At 45.0% G+C, this 19210-nt stretch overlaps 1 protein-coding gene across 4 annotated transcripts in view; it reads left to right on the top strand.

Annotated features, from left to right (window-relative positions):
* Positions 1-19210, top strand: part of LOC123756565 (adenylate cyclase type 5) — an 814648-nt gene that overhangs the window by 208523 nt on the left and 586915 nt on the right. The gene's annotated exons all lie outside the window — the stretch shown is intronic.

Below are 19210 nucleotides of genomic sequence, written 5' to 3'. Positions count from 1 at the left end.
AGGGAGAGCTCATAAGTGCAAAACAAGGAGTCAGAATTCGAATGTTGTGTGTCCTGAGTAGAAACCACCACCACTGCACCACCCTTTCCCTCTCCCACACTGATTACTCCCAACACTAACTCTTCCTCTCTCCCCCCCCCCCACAACCTGGCCCTCTTCCACGCCCCCCCCCCCCACCCCGCCAAAATCCCCAGCACTGCTCCTCCCCTTCACATACTGTAATAGATGTTACCAAAATAGCCTTTTTTATATAGATACATAAAACATTGTAAAATTCTAAAATATATATCTATTTAGACTTCGGGAATAGGTGGTATATAGATCAGAAGCAAAGAATTGTGAGTATTTGTGCACTTTCTTAGGGCTGTGTTTTACCTGCTGCTGTACAGCAAACACAACACTTATATTAATTATACTATTTGCACTTTGAATAAATAACATCAAAATATTCTTCGCTTGCATCCATATTTTTCTCGCATATACCAACTTGTTCTGTCGAATAATGCACCGAATTTTTATGTACAAATCCCCAACAGACAAGTAAAGGGGAACTATAAACCATAGCAGCTCACAAGCGCTACCACCGCCATTACCACAATCACCGCCTTCACCACTACCACTACCACCTCCACTACCACCTCCACCACCACCTCCACCACCACTACCACCTCCACCACCACTACCACCTCCACCACCACTACCACACCCACCACCACTACCACACCCACCACCACCACCACTACCACCACCACTACCACCTCCACTACCACCTCCACCACCACTACCACCTCCACCACCACTACCACCTCCACCACCACCACCACTACCACCACCACTACCACCTCCACCACCACCACCACTACCACCACCACTACCACCTCCACCACCACTACCACCTCCACCACCACTACCACCTCCACCACCACTACCACACCCACCACCACTACCACCTCCACTACCACCTCCACCACCACTACCACCTCCACCACTACTACCACACCCACCACCACTACCACACCCACCACCACTACCACACCCACCACCACTACCACACCCACCACCACTACCACACCCACCACCACTACCACACCCACCACCACTACCACACCCACCATTACCACACCCACCACCACTACCACCTCCACTACCACTACCACACCCACTACCACCTCGTTATCTTTAGGTTATCTTGAGATGATTTCGGGGCTTAGCATCCCCGCGGCCCGGTCGTCGACCAGGCCTCCTTTTTGTAACAGCCGAAGCAGCCCGTAGCAGCTGTCTAACTCCCAGGTACCTATTTACTGCTAGGTAACAGGGGCATCAGGGTGAAAGAAACATTTTGCCCATTTGTCTCCGCCTCCACCAGGGATCGAACCCAGAACCTCAGGACTACGAATCCGAAGCGCTGTCCACTCAGCTGTCAGGCGTCCTCCACCACCACTACCACCTCCGCCACCACTACCACCTCCGCCACCACTACCACCTCCACCACCACTACCACCTCCACCACCACTACCACCTCCACCACCACTACCACCTCCACCACCACTACCACCCCCACCTCCACTACCACCCCCACCTCCACTACCACCCCCACCTCCACTACCACCCCCACCTCCACTACCACCCCCACCTCCACTACCACCCCCACCTCCACTACCACCCCCACCTCCACTACCACCCCCACCTCCACTACCACCTCCACTACCACCACCACTACCACCACCACTACCACCTCCACCACCACTACCACCTCCACCACCACTACCACCTCCACCACCACTACAACACCCACCACCACTACCACTTCCACCACCACTACCACACCCACCACCACTACCACCTCCACCACCACCACCACCTCCACTACCACCCCCACCTCCACTACCACCACCACTACCACACCCACCACCACTACCACACCCACCACCACTACCACACCCACCACCACTACCACCTCCACACCCACCACCACTACCACACCCACCACCACTACCACCTCCACCACCACTACCACACCCACCACCACTACCACACCCACCACCACTACCACCTCCACCACCACTACCACACCCACCACCACTACCACACCCACCACCACTACCACCTCCACCACCACTACCACTCCCCTACCACCACCGCCTTCGTCATAATTTCCATCATGCACAACTAATTTATTTCTTAACCAGCTTATCTAAAGCCGGAGTGATAATATTTATAGGAGAGTCCCTCCGCGGCCCCCACTCAGCCACCGTCTTGACGTATTGAACACCACAGTAAATGTTGGCCCCTTGATTCCTCTCCAGCCGGGAGGGAGTGGTGGAGAGGTGTAGGAGTGGTGGAGAGGTGTAGGAGTGGGGCAGAGAGGTGTAGGAGTGGTGGAGAGGTGTAGGAGTGGTGGAGAGAGGTGTAGGAGTGGGGGAGAGGTGTAGGAGTGGTGGAGAGAGGTATAGAAGAGGGAGTGGTGGAGAGAGGTATAGGCGTGGGAGAGAGAGGTGTAGGAGAGGGAGTGGGGGAGAGTGGTGTAGGAGAGGGAGTGGGGGAGAGTGGTGTAGGAGAGGGAGTGGGGGAGAGTGGTGTAGGAGAGGGAGTGGGGGAGAGAGGTGTAGGAGAGGGAGTGGTGGAGAGAGGTGTAGGAGAGGGAGTGGTGGAGAGAGGTGCAGGAGAGGGAGTGGTGGAGAGAGGTGTAGGAGTGGGGGAGAGAGGTGTTGGAGAGGGAGTGGGGGAGAGAGAGGGAGTGGGGGAGAGAAAGAGGGACTGGGGGAGAGAGAGAGGGAGTGGTGGAGAGAGAGAGGGAGTGGGGGAGAGTGGTGTAGGAGAGGGAGTGGTGGAGAGAGAGAGGGAGTGGGGGAGAGTGGTGTAGGAGAGGGAGTGGTGGAGAGAGGTGTAGGAGAGGGAGTGGTGGAGAGAGGGGTAGGAGAGGGAGTGGTGGAGAGAGGGGTAGGAGAGGGAGTGGTGGAGAGAGGGGTTGGAGAGGGAGTGGGGGAGAGAGATGTAGGAGAGGGAGTGGGGGAGAGAGGTGTAGGAGAGGGAGTGGGGGAGAGAGGTGTAGGAGAGGGAATGGGGGAGAGAGATGTAGGAGAGGGAGTGGGGGAGAGAGATGTAGGAGAGGGAGTGGGGGAGAGAGGTGTAGGAGAGGGAGTGGTGGAGAGAGGGGTTGGAGAGGGAGTGGGGGAGAGAGGTGTAGGAGAGGGAGTGGGGGAGAGAGGTGTAGAAGAGGGAGTGGTGGAGAGAGGGGTAGGAGAGGGAGTGGGGGAGAGAGGTGTAGAAGAGGGAGTGGTGGAGAGAGGGGTAGGAGAGGGAGTGGGGGAGAGAGGTGTGGCTGAGGGAGTAAAGTAAAACCTGAGAAAAATTGAAGTGATCAAAATGAGAGATGATGTGAGGTGCCTACCTAGCAGTGCTTACCTGAGAGTAAGCAGTGCTTACCTGCGAGGGACTCTAGCTCTTAATGCCTTGCTAACTTAGTCTTATCTGACCTTTGAGCGTTCTTTTGAACATAACCTTTTTGTTTGAATGTAGATGGAGTCGGCTTTTACAACTTGTTCTCAAAGTGTATTCCATTGACGTTTCCAGCTTCAACCTGTGTTTTCTTGTCCCATGTTTTCTCACTTTAATGAGGATGACCTTGTCTATTGTGCCTTGTCTATTGAGTATGTTGTAAGTAATGCTCATGTCTCGTCTGTTCCTTCTCTCCTGTAAGATGGTGAATTTGACGTTTATTAACCTTTCTTTGTACCGTGTTCCTCTTAACTGGGGCTCTGGTCTTGTTGCAAACCTCTGCACTGTTGAAATATTTGTTTGAGTTTAGCGAGGTGTAGATTAGCGTCAGTAAATGTGCCACATGTTGAATATCCGTCCCACCTATCTTGAGATCTTGAGGTTATTTTGAAATGATTTCGGGGCTTAGCGTCCCCGCGGCCCGGTCCTCCACTTTTTTTTGCTACACATCTCCCAGGAAGCAGCCCGTAACAGCTGTCTAACTCCCAGGTTCCTATTTACTGCTAGGTAACAGGGGCATCAGGGTGAAAGAAACTTTGCCCATTTGTTTCCGCTTCCACCGGGGATCGAACCCGGAACTTCGGGACTACGAATCCGCAGCGCTGTCCACTCAGCTGTCAGGCCCCAGATCGGACTCAGGGGCCCCAGGCCCCTAGGATCGGACTACTGTGCAAGAAGCTATCTAAAACAATGGGGTGCCTCAACCATGGTTTATCAAGAAGCCTTACACCTCTCTATGCCATTCTCAACACAGAGTAGCCTGCAACAGGTACAATGATTTATGCCATTTGGTTTCCTTCAAAATCAACCTTGAGGTCTTAAATAGTCAGTAGTAAAGGCTCATATAGTAATGCATTGAAGAAAGGTTACGTAAAGTTTATTTACTTAAATACAAATGGAGTTTAAGTTATTTTAGTTGTCCAGGTTTACTGCTGAAGACATTCACTCAGACTGTTCAATAGAGCGATGACCGGCAGTCTTATAGGGTCAGGTTAAACATATATATGCACGAGTTTGGGTGGATATAAATAGGCGTTGCCTCATATAGACAATAGGCCTTCATAAGTTTCTTTTATTCTTATGTTATTAATATCCGAGGCATAGGGTAGGTCTGTTTTCCTCCTTATATGGATATATAGAAGGTTTGCGTGTCTTATGCTATTACAACTATGTTTTTTCCATGTTGCCTCTCAACATCCCTCTTGACTCTAGTGTACTCACTTAGGGCTCCCTTTTTGTCTCTCAGCTGCTCTCACTGAGGCGTTATCCGTATTTTGTCAAGGTTTTCTGGTTCTCTCACACACTTCCCCTACATAGCTTGATTGATAAAATTTAAGCCACCCAAGTGGTCGCACGGGCATGAATAGCCCGTAATTCCCTGCATAATCGATTGAATCAAGATATACTTTAGCTTTCTCGTCCATTCTTGATAGATATGAAATGCTCTGACATCCGTACATCTCCGAGAAATTAATTGTACCTTATTTACAGTTTTCCGTCTAATTATCTTTGCTACTGCACTTAATTTAAGTAATCCTTCACCCAGCTGTAGTCATCTTGTATGTAGTGTCTGGCCTTCCTCAGCCTGTGCCTGGGTCCTACCTTCCTCCACCGTGTATGCTAATGCCATAACACTCCTCCATGCTTCCTTCGGTCATTTATTGCTATTTTGTCGAACTCAGTCTCATTTTGAGTGAGAGGTGATGTAATCTGTGAGGGAAGAGACGATAGTGTAAGATATGAGAGGGGTGAGAGATGAGACAGTATGATGCGAGAGAGATTCGGTGAGGTGTGGGAATGGATGAGTGAGGAATAAGCTGTGTTGTGAGATGAGGTGAGTTGTTAAAGATGAGAGGGTGAGGCATGAGAGATCAGGTAATATATGAAAGGGTGAAGTGTGAGACACAAGGGTGAGGTGTGAGAGATGTGAAAGTTAGATTTGAGATATGAGCAGATGAGGTGAGATGTAATATGTAAGGTGTGAAGGAAGGTGAGATGTAATATATAAGGTGTGAGATGGTGAGGAGAGATAGGGTGAAAAGGTGAGTTTAGAGAGCTTTAAGGTGAAAGATGAGTTGAGTTTAGAGAGCTTTAAGGTGAAAGATGAGTTGAGTTTAGAGAGCTTTAAGGTGAAAGATGAGTTGAGTTTAGAGAGCTTTAAGGTGAAAGATGAGTTGAGTTTAGAGAGCTTTAAGGTGAAAGATGAGGTGAGTTTTGAAAGATACGATGCGAAAGATGAGATGAGTTTTAAGAGATGTTATGAGTGAATGTGAGGTATGAGGGGGGGGGCACTGGCACTTTAGATAGGAGCTGCCTCGCATGGGCCAATAGGCCTTCTGCAGTTACCTTGTTCTTATGTTCTAAAAGCAATATTCACCTTCCCAGCAACATGTTATCCAGCGAGACACAAAAGGTCTCCACTCAATCATGGTGTTGCGTTCCGGCCCCCAACACTACCTCGGTGTTGTGTGGGCTGACCCGGGGTGTTGAGGCGCATGTTTACCTAACGGTGCTTAACTAACAGTCACACCGGGCAAGTGAGGTCTAACTCCTTATGACCCGCTTCCTAGTCTTGCTCTGCCTGTTGCGTTATAATTTCACTATTTTGACGTTTGAATTTTTTACCGAATCTACCCTTTAAAATTGTTGGTGGAGATGGCTTCCACAACCTCTCTTAGTGCATTCCACTCGTACAGGATACAAGTATTTCCTTACGTTTTTCAACTTATTTGTATTCCGCCTTCCATATACGTACCCTTGTACTCTCTCAATCTAAAGTGGCTGTCCTTGCAACTTACCCATTTCCCCTCAGTATCTTGAATATTGTGATCTTGTCCCCTCTGTTGCTTCTCTTATCTTGAGTTGGATTGCCAGAGTTAGTTCCCTAACTCAGGTTAATAACGTAACCCGCGTATTATTTAGTGGCACAGATCTTGCTACAACTTCGGCATAACTTCAATATCTTGTGTTTACCGCGATGCGGGCTCCGGGCTGGTACTGGGTTCCGGGCTGGTACTGGGTTCCGGGCTGGTACTGGGTTCCGGGCTGGTACTGGGTTCCGGGCTGGTACTGGGTTCCGGGCTGGTACTGGGTTCCGGGCTGGTACTGGGTTCCGGGCTGGTACTGCGTATTGGTCTAACAAAGGCTGTAAAGTTTATCTTGATAGATAGGTTATTTAGGTTTTAAATGTCAGTCTAATCTTTACTATTCTGTGTTGTAACTATATTCACTGCCAAATATTTTTGTCTTGTGGTGGTGTTCTTAGGTCTGGCATTCGTGCGAATAGTCATTAGTGGTGACTGTGGTGACATTAGTGGTGATTGTGGTAGCATTAATGGTGATTGTGGTGGCATTAATGGTGACTGTGGTGACATTAATGGTGATTGTGGTAGCATTAATGGTGATTGTGGTGACATTAATGGTGATTGTGGTGACATTAATGGTGATTGTGGTGGTGGTATTGGTGGTGATGCTGATAGTGGTGATACTGGTAATGCTGATAGTGGTGATACTGGCGATGCTGATAGTGGTGATACTGGCGATGCTGATAGTGGTGATACTGGCGATGCTGATAGTGGTGATACTGGTGATACTGGTGATGCTGATAGTGGTGATACTGGTGATGCTGATAGTGGTGATACTGGTGATGCTGATAGTGGTGATACTGGTGATGCTGATAGTGGTGATACTGGTGATGCTGATAGTGGTGATACTGGTGATGCTGATAGTGGTGATACTGGTGATGCTGATAGTGGTGATACTGGTGGTGACATTAGTGGTGATAGTTGTGGACATTGTGTGGTGACTTACCCTCACGCCACATTACCGCAACACACACCGCATCTTAGTTGCAGAAAGTATTCCGTGTTACAAATATTAAGACAAATATGATCCAACCTGGGCCATAATTCTTGCAAGGCGTCTGATCAGGTGACCGACAAGAAGCTGCAGAAAGCTGTCGAAGCGCGACGCTTGACAGGCGGCTGACATATATTTGTATAATCCTGCTCTCGAGAGTTAGTCGTGCCGGGGCATTCAGGTTTGTGATTACTTCTCTCGCGGTAACGCTGGGAATTTGTTCCATTTATTCTCCGCTAGGGAATGCGTGTCGGGAAAATTGGATGCTTCCTAATATACAAATATTTGTGCTAAGGCTTTGTGTTACGTTGGTGAGGTGTTGTGAGGTGTGAGTTGTGTGGAGGAGGTGTGAGTTGTGTGAGGAGGTGGTTGTTGTTGTTTAAGATTCGCTACTTGGAACAAAAAGTTCCAAGTAGCACGGGCTATGGTGAGCCCGTAGGTGGTGACGGAGAGGTGTTGTTATACAGTATGCAGCATGACCTCACCTTTAAACCATACTATTGTGTTCTGTTGATCTTTACCTGTCTCTGCTCCCCTACTCTGAGGGGAAACAAAAATGACTAAGGGGGCAGGGTGATTGGAGAGGGGGGAGGGGAGGAGTGAGGGGAGGGCTAAAGGGAACCAGGAGGGATGAGAGGATGATAGGGGGAGGAGGAGAGTGTGGAGAGAGAGCTGAGGGGAGTGAGGCGTGTTGTGTGGCAAAGGTGGATAGGAGTCAGTGGAGGATGTTATTGAGGGGACGAGGAAAGGTATCAATAGGGGTGTGAGGGAGTCAGGAGGGGTGTGAGGGAGTCAGGAGGGGTGTGAGGGAGCCAGTAGGGGTGTGAGGGAGCTAGGAGGGGAGTGAGGGAGTCAGGAGGGGTGTGAGGGAGCCAGTAGGGGTGTGAGGGAGCCAGTAGGGGTGTGAGGGAGTCAGGAGGGGAGTGAGGGAGTCAGGAGGGGTGTGAGGGAGCCAGTAGGGGTGTGAGGGAGTCAGGAGGGGTGTGAGGGAGCCAGGAGAGGTGTGAGGGAGCCAGGAGGGGAGTGAGGGAGCCAGGAGGGGAGTGAGGGAGCCAGGAGGGGTGTGAGGGAGCCAGGAGGGGCGTGAGGGAGCCAGGAGAGGTGTGAGGGAGCCAGGAGAGGTGTGAGGGAGCCAGGAGGGGTGTGAGGGAGCCAGGAGGGGCGTGAGGGAGCCAGGAGAGGTGTGAGGGAGCCAGGAGAGGTGTGAGGAAGCCAGGAGGGGAGTGAGGGAGTCAGGAGGGGTATGAGGGAGCCAGGAGGGGAGTGAGGGAGTCAGGAGGGGTGTGAGGGAGCCAAGAGGGGAGTGAGGGAGTCAGGAGGGGTGTGAGGGAGTCAGGAGGGGTGTGAAGGAGTCAGGAGGGGGTGTGAGGGAGCCAGGAGGGGGTGTGAGGGAGCCAGGAGGGGTGTGAGGGAGTCAGGAGGGGTGTGAGGGAGTCAGGAGGGGTGTGAGGGAGTCAGGAGGGGTGTGAGGGAGTCAGGAGGGGTGTGAGGGAGCCAGGAGGGGTGTGAGGGAGTCAGGAGGGGTGTGAGGGAGTCAGGAGGGGTGTGAGGGAGTCAGGAGGGGTGTGAGGGAGTCAGGAGGGGTGTGAGGGAGTCAGGAGAGGTGTGAGGGACAGATAGGAAAGCGTACTTCAGAAGCGAGCGTCGAATTAATGTAACGAAACTATTTTTGATCCAGGCACGAGTCCTCACAAGCCACGCTCAAGAAGTCTCGATTTTCGACATGGCAGACCTTCTTTACCTCCCCCCCTCTCTCTCCCTCTCTCTCCCTCTCTCTCTCTCTCTCTCTCTCTCTCTCTCTCTCTCTCTCTCTCTCTCTCTCTCTCTCTCTCTCTCTCTCTCTCTCTCTCTCTCTCTCTCTCTCTCTCTCTCTCGCTTGCTCTCTCTGTCAACTACTGGTCGTGTCCTATCCTCCTGAGCCTCTATGCTACTACTGTTTACCAGAGAGCATTAACTCGCATTGGAAAATAAAAAATAACATTTGAAAAATGATTAAGGGGAATTCTGTGATTTAAGAGGATTGGGTTAATTTTTCTCTTCCTTTAATTTTGAATGTGAAATATATTTATAATTTCAGTTCTAAATGTCAACAGTTCATTTACTGCAAATTGTTCCACAACAGTCCAAAATAAATCATTATAAAGCAACTTTGTTAAATATTTATTTGATATTTGCGTATATTGCTGTGTGTGTGTGTGTGTGTGTGTGTGTGTGTGTGTGTGTGTGTGTGTGTGTGTGTGTGTGTGTGTGTATGTGTGTGTGTGTGTGTGTTCTCACCTAGTTGTACGCATCTAGTTGTGCTTGCTGGGGTTGAGCTCTGGCTCTTTGGACCCGCCTCTCAACCGTCAATCAACTGGTGTACAGATTCCTGAGCCTACTGGGCTCTTATCAAATCAGCATTTGAAACTGTGTATGGAGTCTGCCTCCACCACATCACTACTTAATGCATTCCATTTGTTAACTACTCTGACACTGAAAAAAATTCTTTCTAATGTCTGTGGCTCATCTGGGTACTAAGTTTTGACCTGTGTCCCCTTGTTCGTGTTCCACCCGTGCTAAAGAGTTTGTCTTTGTCCACCCTGTTAATTCTCCTGAGAATTTTGTAGGTGGTTATCATGTCTCCCCTTACTTTTCTGTTTTCCAGGGATGTGAGGTTCAGCTCCCTTAGTCTTTCCTCGTAGTTCCGGGACTAGTCTGTGTGTGTGTGTGTGCTCACCTATTTGTACCTGCGTACCTGTAAGATCGAGCAGTAGCTCTTGGATCCAGCTTTTCTAGCCGCCGGTTGTCTAATACAACGGCTCTTGATCTATTCCCTATCATATCTACGTTTACAGTTATGAGTGGAGTTTGCTTCTACATCTTTACTCCGTTAGTTCATGCCACTTTCATACTATAAGCTAAAAGAAAATGTTCTAACATCATTATGACTCATCTGAGTCCATTCATGCCAAGCTTCCTTCCATTCCTTATTGTTCTATTTATATTTATTGTGAACATTTTCTCTTTTCCATTCTGTCGATCCCACTAAGTATTTTATATTTTTTATCATGTCTCCCCTGTTTCTCCTCCTTTGTGGCATCGTCAGGTTTAGTTCCTTCAGTCTCTCTTCATACCTCATCCATCGCAATTCTGGGACGAGCCTCGTTGCAAACTTTTCAACTTTTAGTTTCCTTATGTAAATTTTATGATGGAGCTACATACTTCAAAACTGGTCTCACGTAGGCGGTGTACATAGATTTAAATGCCTCCTTATTTAGGTTCCTGAAAGATGTTCTAACTTTTGATAGTGACAAAAGTATGCTGCTAACGGTACCCTATTTATATGAGCCTCCGGAGTTAGGTATTGTTCTCTGGTAGTTATGGGGTGTTAGTTTTCTTTCTTCGTGTACTGTCCTTTTGGTCTCCTGGCACCTATTCCCATTTCCATCACTTTACACTTACTGGTGTTGAACTCCTGTAGCCATTTCTCAGACCAACTCTACAGTTTAAGTCATTTTGGAGAATCTTATAATTGCCATTTGTCACTTTTCCTAGTTTTGCATCGTCTGCAGACATGGACATATAAGACTCAACTCCTGTTGATCGGTCATTTACATAAATGAGGAATAGAATGGGTCCCATCACCGATTCTTGAGGTACTCTGCTTGATACCCTACGCCAGTCTGACCTGTCGCCCCACGCTGCTACTCTCTGACTCCTGTCTGTTGAGAATTCTTAATGGATTAGGTAATGAATCTTTCTTTGATTCTTTGCATCCCAGTTTGTCGCGCGCGCGCTCGTGTGTGTGTGTGTGTGTGTGTGTGTGTGTGTGTGTGTGTGTGTGTGTGTGTGTGTGTGTGTATGTGTGTGTGTTTGTGTGTGTGTATCTCTACTTACCCAAATGTATATACACGGGAGCGTTAACTCCCAAGCCCCGCCTTTTCAATTACCGTTTATCTAATTCAGTTACTCTCATTTTAAAAATTGTGAATTACATTTGACTATCTAGGCTTTTAAGCTAACAAAAAGGTTCTTTCTCACATCCCCGTGACGCATTTGTACCTCAAGTTACAATTCTTGTTATCGCCTTCTACCCTGTCTTATGATAAATATCCGCTCATTATTAACTTTATCGATGCGTTTCAGATTCTTATGTCATAATCACTTTTCCTCGATTCCGTCTTTCATGAAGAGTGATAAGGTTCAGTTCCCTTAGCGTATCCTCACAGTCTGATTCAAACCTCGTTGAGCGCCTCCGAATCTTTTCTAGTTAGGTGTTAAGCTTGCTTGGGTCGTGGCTGTGTGCTGAGGTGGCACAAGCGTCCTGTAGAATTCTCTGAAGGCATCTTTCCCTAACTTCCTGAACGCTATTCTTATATTTACCAGTTGTTATCCAATTAATATTTATTATTTTTCATTCACAAAATTATAGTCTAGCCTCTTATGGACATTTAAAAGACAAAAAATTGTAAATAAAGAAGTAAACTTTCGCGGTTCTCAAAAGTAAATTTCAGTAAGAATGCTCCTCATGTTTGGTTGAATAAAATGTCCGAATTGTGGAATAGTCTTCAACAAGGCAACGCGCGTGTCATCTTTGTCAGTCAATGGTTTTCTTGTGTTCACTTTGATTGGAAAAGATTTGAATATCCTGCCTCACTATGTTGTATGTATAGTAAATCTATGATACAACAGGTATGTTGTAGCAAACCGAATCAGACACCATTGCTCGCTTCCCCAGACGTGGTTACGCTTGAGTCAACTAACTGGAAATTCTCCAAAAACTCTTCGCGTTTAATTTTATTAAATCATTTAATTTGTGCTCAGATCAAGGAGGTCATCGTTGACAAAGTCTGCATCATTGATGATATTCACGTCACGAAAGAAAGTTTAATATTTCACGTCTAAATGTTAAGGCTGAGTTTAATTTGCCTTCAAAAGAGTTCTTTAATATTTTCACATGTCTAGAGAGTTCTATCTTCAGAGAAACTGACAAGGCAATATAACTTCCCGCTCCAACCAGCAGAAGTACTTCCTCCAGAATTTCCTGGATCTTAGGCAATAATCTCTTGATTTTTATAAATTTCCATGATGGCAGGGTCATCAATGATATCTAATATATATATATATATATATATATATATATATATATATATATATATATATATATATATATATATATATCAGTCTCGTAAGCCAAGCCGTGAAAGAACTCGTCACGTTGTTCAGAGAGCGGGCTTCTTGTTTCACTTCAGAAAAGTGAAACTAATGCCCAAAGTTCAATCAAGTGCTTGAAGATGAATTTGTCCTCTGGAAAGTTTGCAGACTTTTGCGTAGTAGAGAACTTAATATCCTCCTTAGCCTTTATTGGCAAAACTTCTCAATAAGTTTAGATTCAAGGTCGTGGCTCAGATGAAGTAGACGGTTTTCATTTTGGTAAACAAAACTTCTTTTAGGATTGTTGACAGAGTCGTTCAGGTCACTGATGTAGTAAACAGTGAATCACGATGATGTGTGTTGGATCAATTTTCTTCAGCAAGTCAGTAAAGCCAGGTGTGTTGGGAACCTTTGTAGCTCCCAAAAAGGACTTATACCATAGGAATTTTCGTAATATGTTATCATCGTGTTATCATAACAGGCCAAACTCAGGAGCCGGCTTTACTGACAGGAGTCAGTAGTCTCATCCAGTTGCATATTGATTGAAAATTGCGCAGCTGCCAGTGCCTCCATGGTCTACTTTCAAATATTAGGAGACATGTCAACGATTCTGGACTAATTGACATGATTTGACCGAGACAATTCTTAATTTTATTCCTCTTCAAGTCACAAACCAGCTTGACCATTTCTATGGCACAAGGCTTCACCAAAGTCTCACCAGCAATATGTGGCGTCTTTTGCTTGACAACGCAGTGAGCAACCTTGTAAGATTCTTTAAGACAAGGCTTTTGTGTTAGTATTAATCCAAGCTTTGGTAGAGTTCGAGCATTATAAATTCGAGCTTCTCACGTAAGGGGGAATTTGCAAGTTTTTCTGATCCAACTACTGACACTCAAGTTACTGTGGGCGTGGCCCTCATACCGTCTTCTGACTGGCTGAGGCACACAGCTTGTGTATCTTCATTGGTTGCATTCTTCTGACCAACTTTGATTGGTCAAAATTTGGTTTTCTCTCTTTTCATGATAATTTGTTGTAAATTGGGTACATAATCGGAATAATTTAGATTTGCATGCACGATATATTGAATGTGAATGAGCATTTACTGTGTTAATAATATATATTTATAAAAACTGTAGTTATTTACCATCAAAGTAAACCAGATTACATGAAAAGGAGTACTGTAAATATAGCAAGGAGATGTAACATGTCACATTTAGGCCACATTCTTCTGATAAGTTGTTTTTCCTACTTAAATTTATGAAGCCAAATAACTTCCACTGTGGCATTCAAGCTCCTTATAGCGTAACACTCAAGCTCCTTATGGTGTGACATTCCAGCTCCTTATGGTGTAATATTCAAGCTCCTTATGGTGTAACATTCCAGCTCCTTATGGTGTGACATTCAAACTGCTTATGGTGTAACACTGAAGCTCCTTATGGTGTAACATTCCAGCTCCTTATGGTGTGACATTCAAGCTCCTTATGGTGTAACATTCAAGCTCCTTATGGTGTAACATTCAAGCTCCTTATGGTGTAACATTCAAGCTCCTTATGGTGTGACATTCAAACTGCTTATGGTGTAACATTCAAGCTCCTTATGGTGTGACATTCAAGCTCCTTATGGTGTGACATTCAAACTGCTTATGGTGTAACATTGAAGCTCCTTATGGTGTAATATTGAAGCTCCTTATGGTGTAATATTCAAGCTCCTTATGGTGTGACATTCAAACTGCTTATGGTGTAACACTGAAGCTCCTTATGGTGTAACATTCCAGCTCCTTATGGTGTGACATTCAAGCTCCTTATGGTGTAACATTCAAGCTCCTTATGGTGTAACATTCAAGCTCCTTATGGTGTAACATTTAAGCTCCTTATGGTGTGACATTCAAGCTCCTTATGGTGTAACATTCAAGCTCCTTATGGTGTAACATTCAAGCTCCTTATGGTGTAACATTTAAGCTCCTTATGGTGTAACATTCAAGCTCCTTATGGTGTAACATTTAAGCTCCTTATGGTGTAACATTCAAGCTCCTTATGGTGTGACATTCAAGCTCCTTATGGTGTAACATTCCAGCTCCTTATGGTGTGACATTCAAGCTCCTTATGGTGTAACATTCAAGCTCCTTATGGTGTAACATTCACGCTCCTTATGGTGTAACATTCAAGCTCCTTATGGTGTAACATTTAAGCTCCTTATGGTGTAACATTCAAGCTCCTTATGGTGTGACATTCAAGCTCCTTATGGTGTAACATTCCAGCTCCTTATGGTGTGACATTCAAGCTCCTTATGGTGTAACATTCAAGCTCCTTATGGTGTAACATTCAAGCTCCTTATGGTGTGACATTCAAACTGCTTATGGTGTAACATTGAAGCTCCTTATGGTGTGACATTCAAACTGCTTATGGTGTAACATTTAAGCTCCTTATGGTGTAACATTTAAGCTCCTTATGGTGTAACATTCAAGCTCCTTATGGTGTGACATTCAAACTGCTTATGGTGTAACATTCAAGCTCCTTATGGTGTGACATTCAAGCTCCTTATGGTGTAACATTCCAGCTCCTTATGGTGTGACATTCAAACTGCTTATGGTGTAACATTGAAGCTCCTTATGGTGTAACATTTAAGCTCCTTATGGTGTGACATTCAAGCTCCTTATGGTGTAACATTCAAGCTCCTTATAGTGTAACATTCAAGCTAATTATAGTGTAACATTCAAGTTCCTTATGGTGTGACATTCAAGCTCCTTATGGTGTAATATTCAAGCTCCTTATGGTGTAACATTCAAGCTCCTTATGATGTAACATTCAAGCTCCTTATGGTGTGACATTCAAGCTCCTTATGGTGTAACATTCAAGCTCCTTATAGTGTAACATTCAAGCTCCTTATGGTGTGACATTCAAGCTCCTTATGGTGTAACATTCAAGCTCCTTATAGTGTAATATTCAAGCTCCTTATGGTGTAACATTCAAGCTCCTTATAGTGTAACATTCAAGCTCCTTATGATGTAACATTCAAGCTCCTTATGGTGTAACATTCAAGCTCCTTATGGTGTAACATTCAAGCTCCTTATAGTGTAATATTCAAGCTCCTTATGGTGTAACATTCAAGCTCCTTATAGTGTAATATTCAAGCTAATTATAGTGTAACATTCAAGCTCCTTATGGTGCAACATTCAAGCTCCTTATGGTGTAACATTCAAGCCCCTTATGGTGTAACATTCCAGCTCCTTATGGTGTAACATTCAAGCTCCTTATGGTGCAACATTCAAGCTCCTTATGGTGTAACATTCAAGCCCCTTATGGTGTAACATTCCAGCTCCTTATGGTGTAACATTCAAGCTCCTTATGGTGCAACATTCCAGCTCCTTATGGTGTGACATTCCAGCTCCTTATGGTGTAACATTCAAGCCCCTTATGGTGTAACATTCCAGCTCTTTATGGTGTAACATTCCAGCTCCTTATGGTGTAACATTCAAGCTCCTTATGGTGCAACATTCAAGCTCCTTATGGTGTAACATTCAAGCCCCTTATGGTGTAACATTCCAGCTCCTTATGGTGTAACATTCAAGCTCCTTATGGTGTAACATTCCAGCTCCTTATGGTGTAACATTCAAGCTCCTTATGGTGTAACATTCAAGCTCCTTATGGTGTAACATTTAACAGTCAAACTACGTGTGGTGTAATAATCTAAACCATTTACACTTGATCGTCGCCTGCAGCAGCTAAACATTGAAAGCGAGACATTCAAGTTAGAGTCAATAAACCTTGCTTCATCAAACACTGTCACACCAACTTTACCAACACCCTCAACCAGAAGGCATCAATTATGTGTTTGGATATAAATAGCCTTCAGAGTGTCAAGCTATTAACACATTGACGAGGGGAATGAACGAGGGAGAGGGTGGGAGGGGGGGAGGGGGCTGGGGAAGGGGAAGGCAATGCCAGGAATTTCGAGTGGGAGTCCTTCAGTGCTTGCTTAATTAAAGAGGACCTTACACCCCGAGACGAAACTGGATCGGTTGTGCTTATGTGTGCGTGTGTGCGTACGTGTGTGTGTGCGTGCGTGCGTACGTGTGTGTGCACGTTTGCCCATTCGTTTGTTCATTCATTCGTTCGTTCGTTCTTCTAATTGTGTCAGGAAGAACGAGCTTCGGGTTTTCGACCGTATCCTTTTTCCTGTCAGTCATTTACGTGTAATTCTTCTAATGCTAACGTCTCGCTACAATGTGTTCCGCTGGGGTAAAAGTCAATGTATGTCTGCTTCTGGGCATTTTCTTGAGAAGTTAAAGATTATTTCCCTTAGATTGTGTACTTTTCTGCTGGTCTCTCGTCCCCTCTTTTAAACCTAGTTTTCTCTATGCGGAGCACGATATACGTCTAAAGCCACATATCATCGCCAGTTTTCCTGGTACATTTATACCTTCAGATATTCCAATTTTCCGTCGTTCTAGAAGCTGTGGCTGGAGAATGTTTTCTCTATTTCTGCCGCAAGTTTGTTTCACGTGTTTACCGCCTTCACTACACACGTGTAGTTCCCAACCCATTCTCCTAAAATGAGAGTGCTTATAGCAACTATGAGTTAACTCCTACGGGCTCACCACAGCCCGTGCTACTTGGAACTTTGTTCCAGGTAGCGAATCTTGAACAACAACAACAACTATGAGTTGATCTTAAAAAACTCTTGTACCCCAAAAAGTTCACGTTTTGAACAATTGGAATTCTCCAATTCTCATTCTAAAACGTTGAACAGTACCTTTAGAACGTAACTTGTCCTAAACTTATATAAGCAATCCAAAGCTAAATGTCCCCCATTTTAGGCCTAATTTAGTACTTCTACGTGTTGTACTAGGCCTAAGAAACGTTGGTTTGATGATTGTTTTCTCTCTCGTCCCCTCTACAAAATTAATAGAAAACGTAAATGTTTTTGGCTTCAACACTTCAGTTTTGTACGTTCGACCAATAGTTTTATTGGTACTATAATTTTTGGGTAACAGCGGTGGTATTTCCAAACACTTTACTGGCTCATCTGTGTTTCCAACTTCTACATGTGTACCTCCTGCTGTTCTCCCTCGTGTATATTCCTCTCAGTATCTTATACGTAATGATCATATCACCACTCATTCTTCTCCTTGTGTCATTAGAGTTCGTTTTCATAGATCGTCTGTCTCGTTTCTAGTACTAGCTTCGCAACATATCTTTGAAATTGTGAAGAAAAGTTATTTTTGTTATGAAATGTTCGTTCTATACAGGTGATACATATTTGAGGACTGGTCTAAAGAGCACAGTGACTAATGTTTTGTACTTTTCTTTCTTTAAGATCCTAAAGTCATCCTTAAGGCCGCAAGTTGTGCATTTACTGGTTGTTATATTGCTGATGTTATATCCACACATGTAATTGTTTTTATTCGTGTGTGTGTGTGTGTTTGTGTGTGTGTGTGCGCGCGCGTGTGTGTGTGTGTGTGTGTGTGTGTGTGTGTGTGTGTGTGTGTGTGTGTGTGTGTGTGTGTGTGTGTGTGTGTGTGTACGCTGATGTACCCCGTCTCAAGTTTCGCCATGTTGACCTGTATATTATTATAAGATTAAAAGGTAAAAATAGATCTATCATTCCTGTGACTGGTTCCTTGTGTTTGTGTTCTAGTTACGTGATGCTGCCTCAAGATATTGTCTCAAAGATGTAAACATGCAGCTAAAAATTACCGATATATATATATATATATATATATATATATATATATATATATATATATATATATATATATATAGACCAATATGGTCGTCATGGTCTGGTATGTCGTAAATCACAGGGTAAAATTGCAAGACATGAAGAAGTCAACGACATCATCAAGAGGAGCCTCGCCACAGCCCGCTGCCCGGCACAAAGAGAACCACACTTATCCAGACCTAACGACCCTCAGAAGCGCCCTGATGGGGTCACCTTGCTACCTTGGAAGGATGGTAAGCAAGTGGTATGGGACTACACGTGCGCTGCCACACTGGCCAGTACCTACCTCCACTACAGCACACGTGAAAGCGGTGGTGCTGCTTCTTTCAGGGAATCGCAGAAAATTATTAAATACAGAGGTCTAGCACACTGCTACAGCTTTGTTCCAATCGGCTCGGAGACCCTCGGTTCGTGGGGAAAATGTGCATTGAAGTTCCTGAAGGAATTGGGGGACAAATTGATCAGCGCTACAAAAGACCAGAGAGCAAAAAGTTTCTTGTTCCAGCGCCTCAGTGTTGCGATTCAGAGGGGAAATGCCTGTTGCGTCTTGGACACTAGTCCAACTTCAGAGGAATTCGAAGAAGTGTTTGACTTGCAACAATGATCGAACCCGTCTGTGACATTCATCAATGTTTCCCATTGTTGTGTTTTTCAAGAGATCCATAACCTTTAAGCACCTTTAAGCACCTTTTTGCATTATTATTTTTGTATCAACCCATGTATATCTTGTAACCATCAAATGCATAATAAAGCACAAACAATAAAAAAGGAAGGGGGTGGTAGGAGAAAAGCACACAGAAACTGTATTGGAGGGGATCTAAACATTCCCTCTAATGCGTTATGCGTGGTTTCCTCCGAGGCTATGGGTCCCCCTTCTTCCAGCTAGAGGTGGTACTCCCTTCTATATATATATATATATATATATATATATATATATATATATATATATATATATATATATATATATATATATATATTCTATATATATATATATATATAT

The sequence above is a fragment of the Procambarus clarkii genome, chromosome 25 (genome assembly GCF_040958095.1).
Source record: "Procambarus clarkii isolate CNS0578487 chromosome 25, FALCON_Pclarkii_2.0, whole genome shotgun sequence".
Lineage (NCBI taxonomy): Eukaryota > Metazoa > Arthropoda > Malacostraca > Decapoda > Cambaridae > Procambarus > Procambarus clarkii.
Note: the sequence above shows the minus strand (reverse complement) of the source record. Positions and strands in the feature narration are given on the sequence as shown.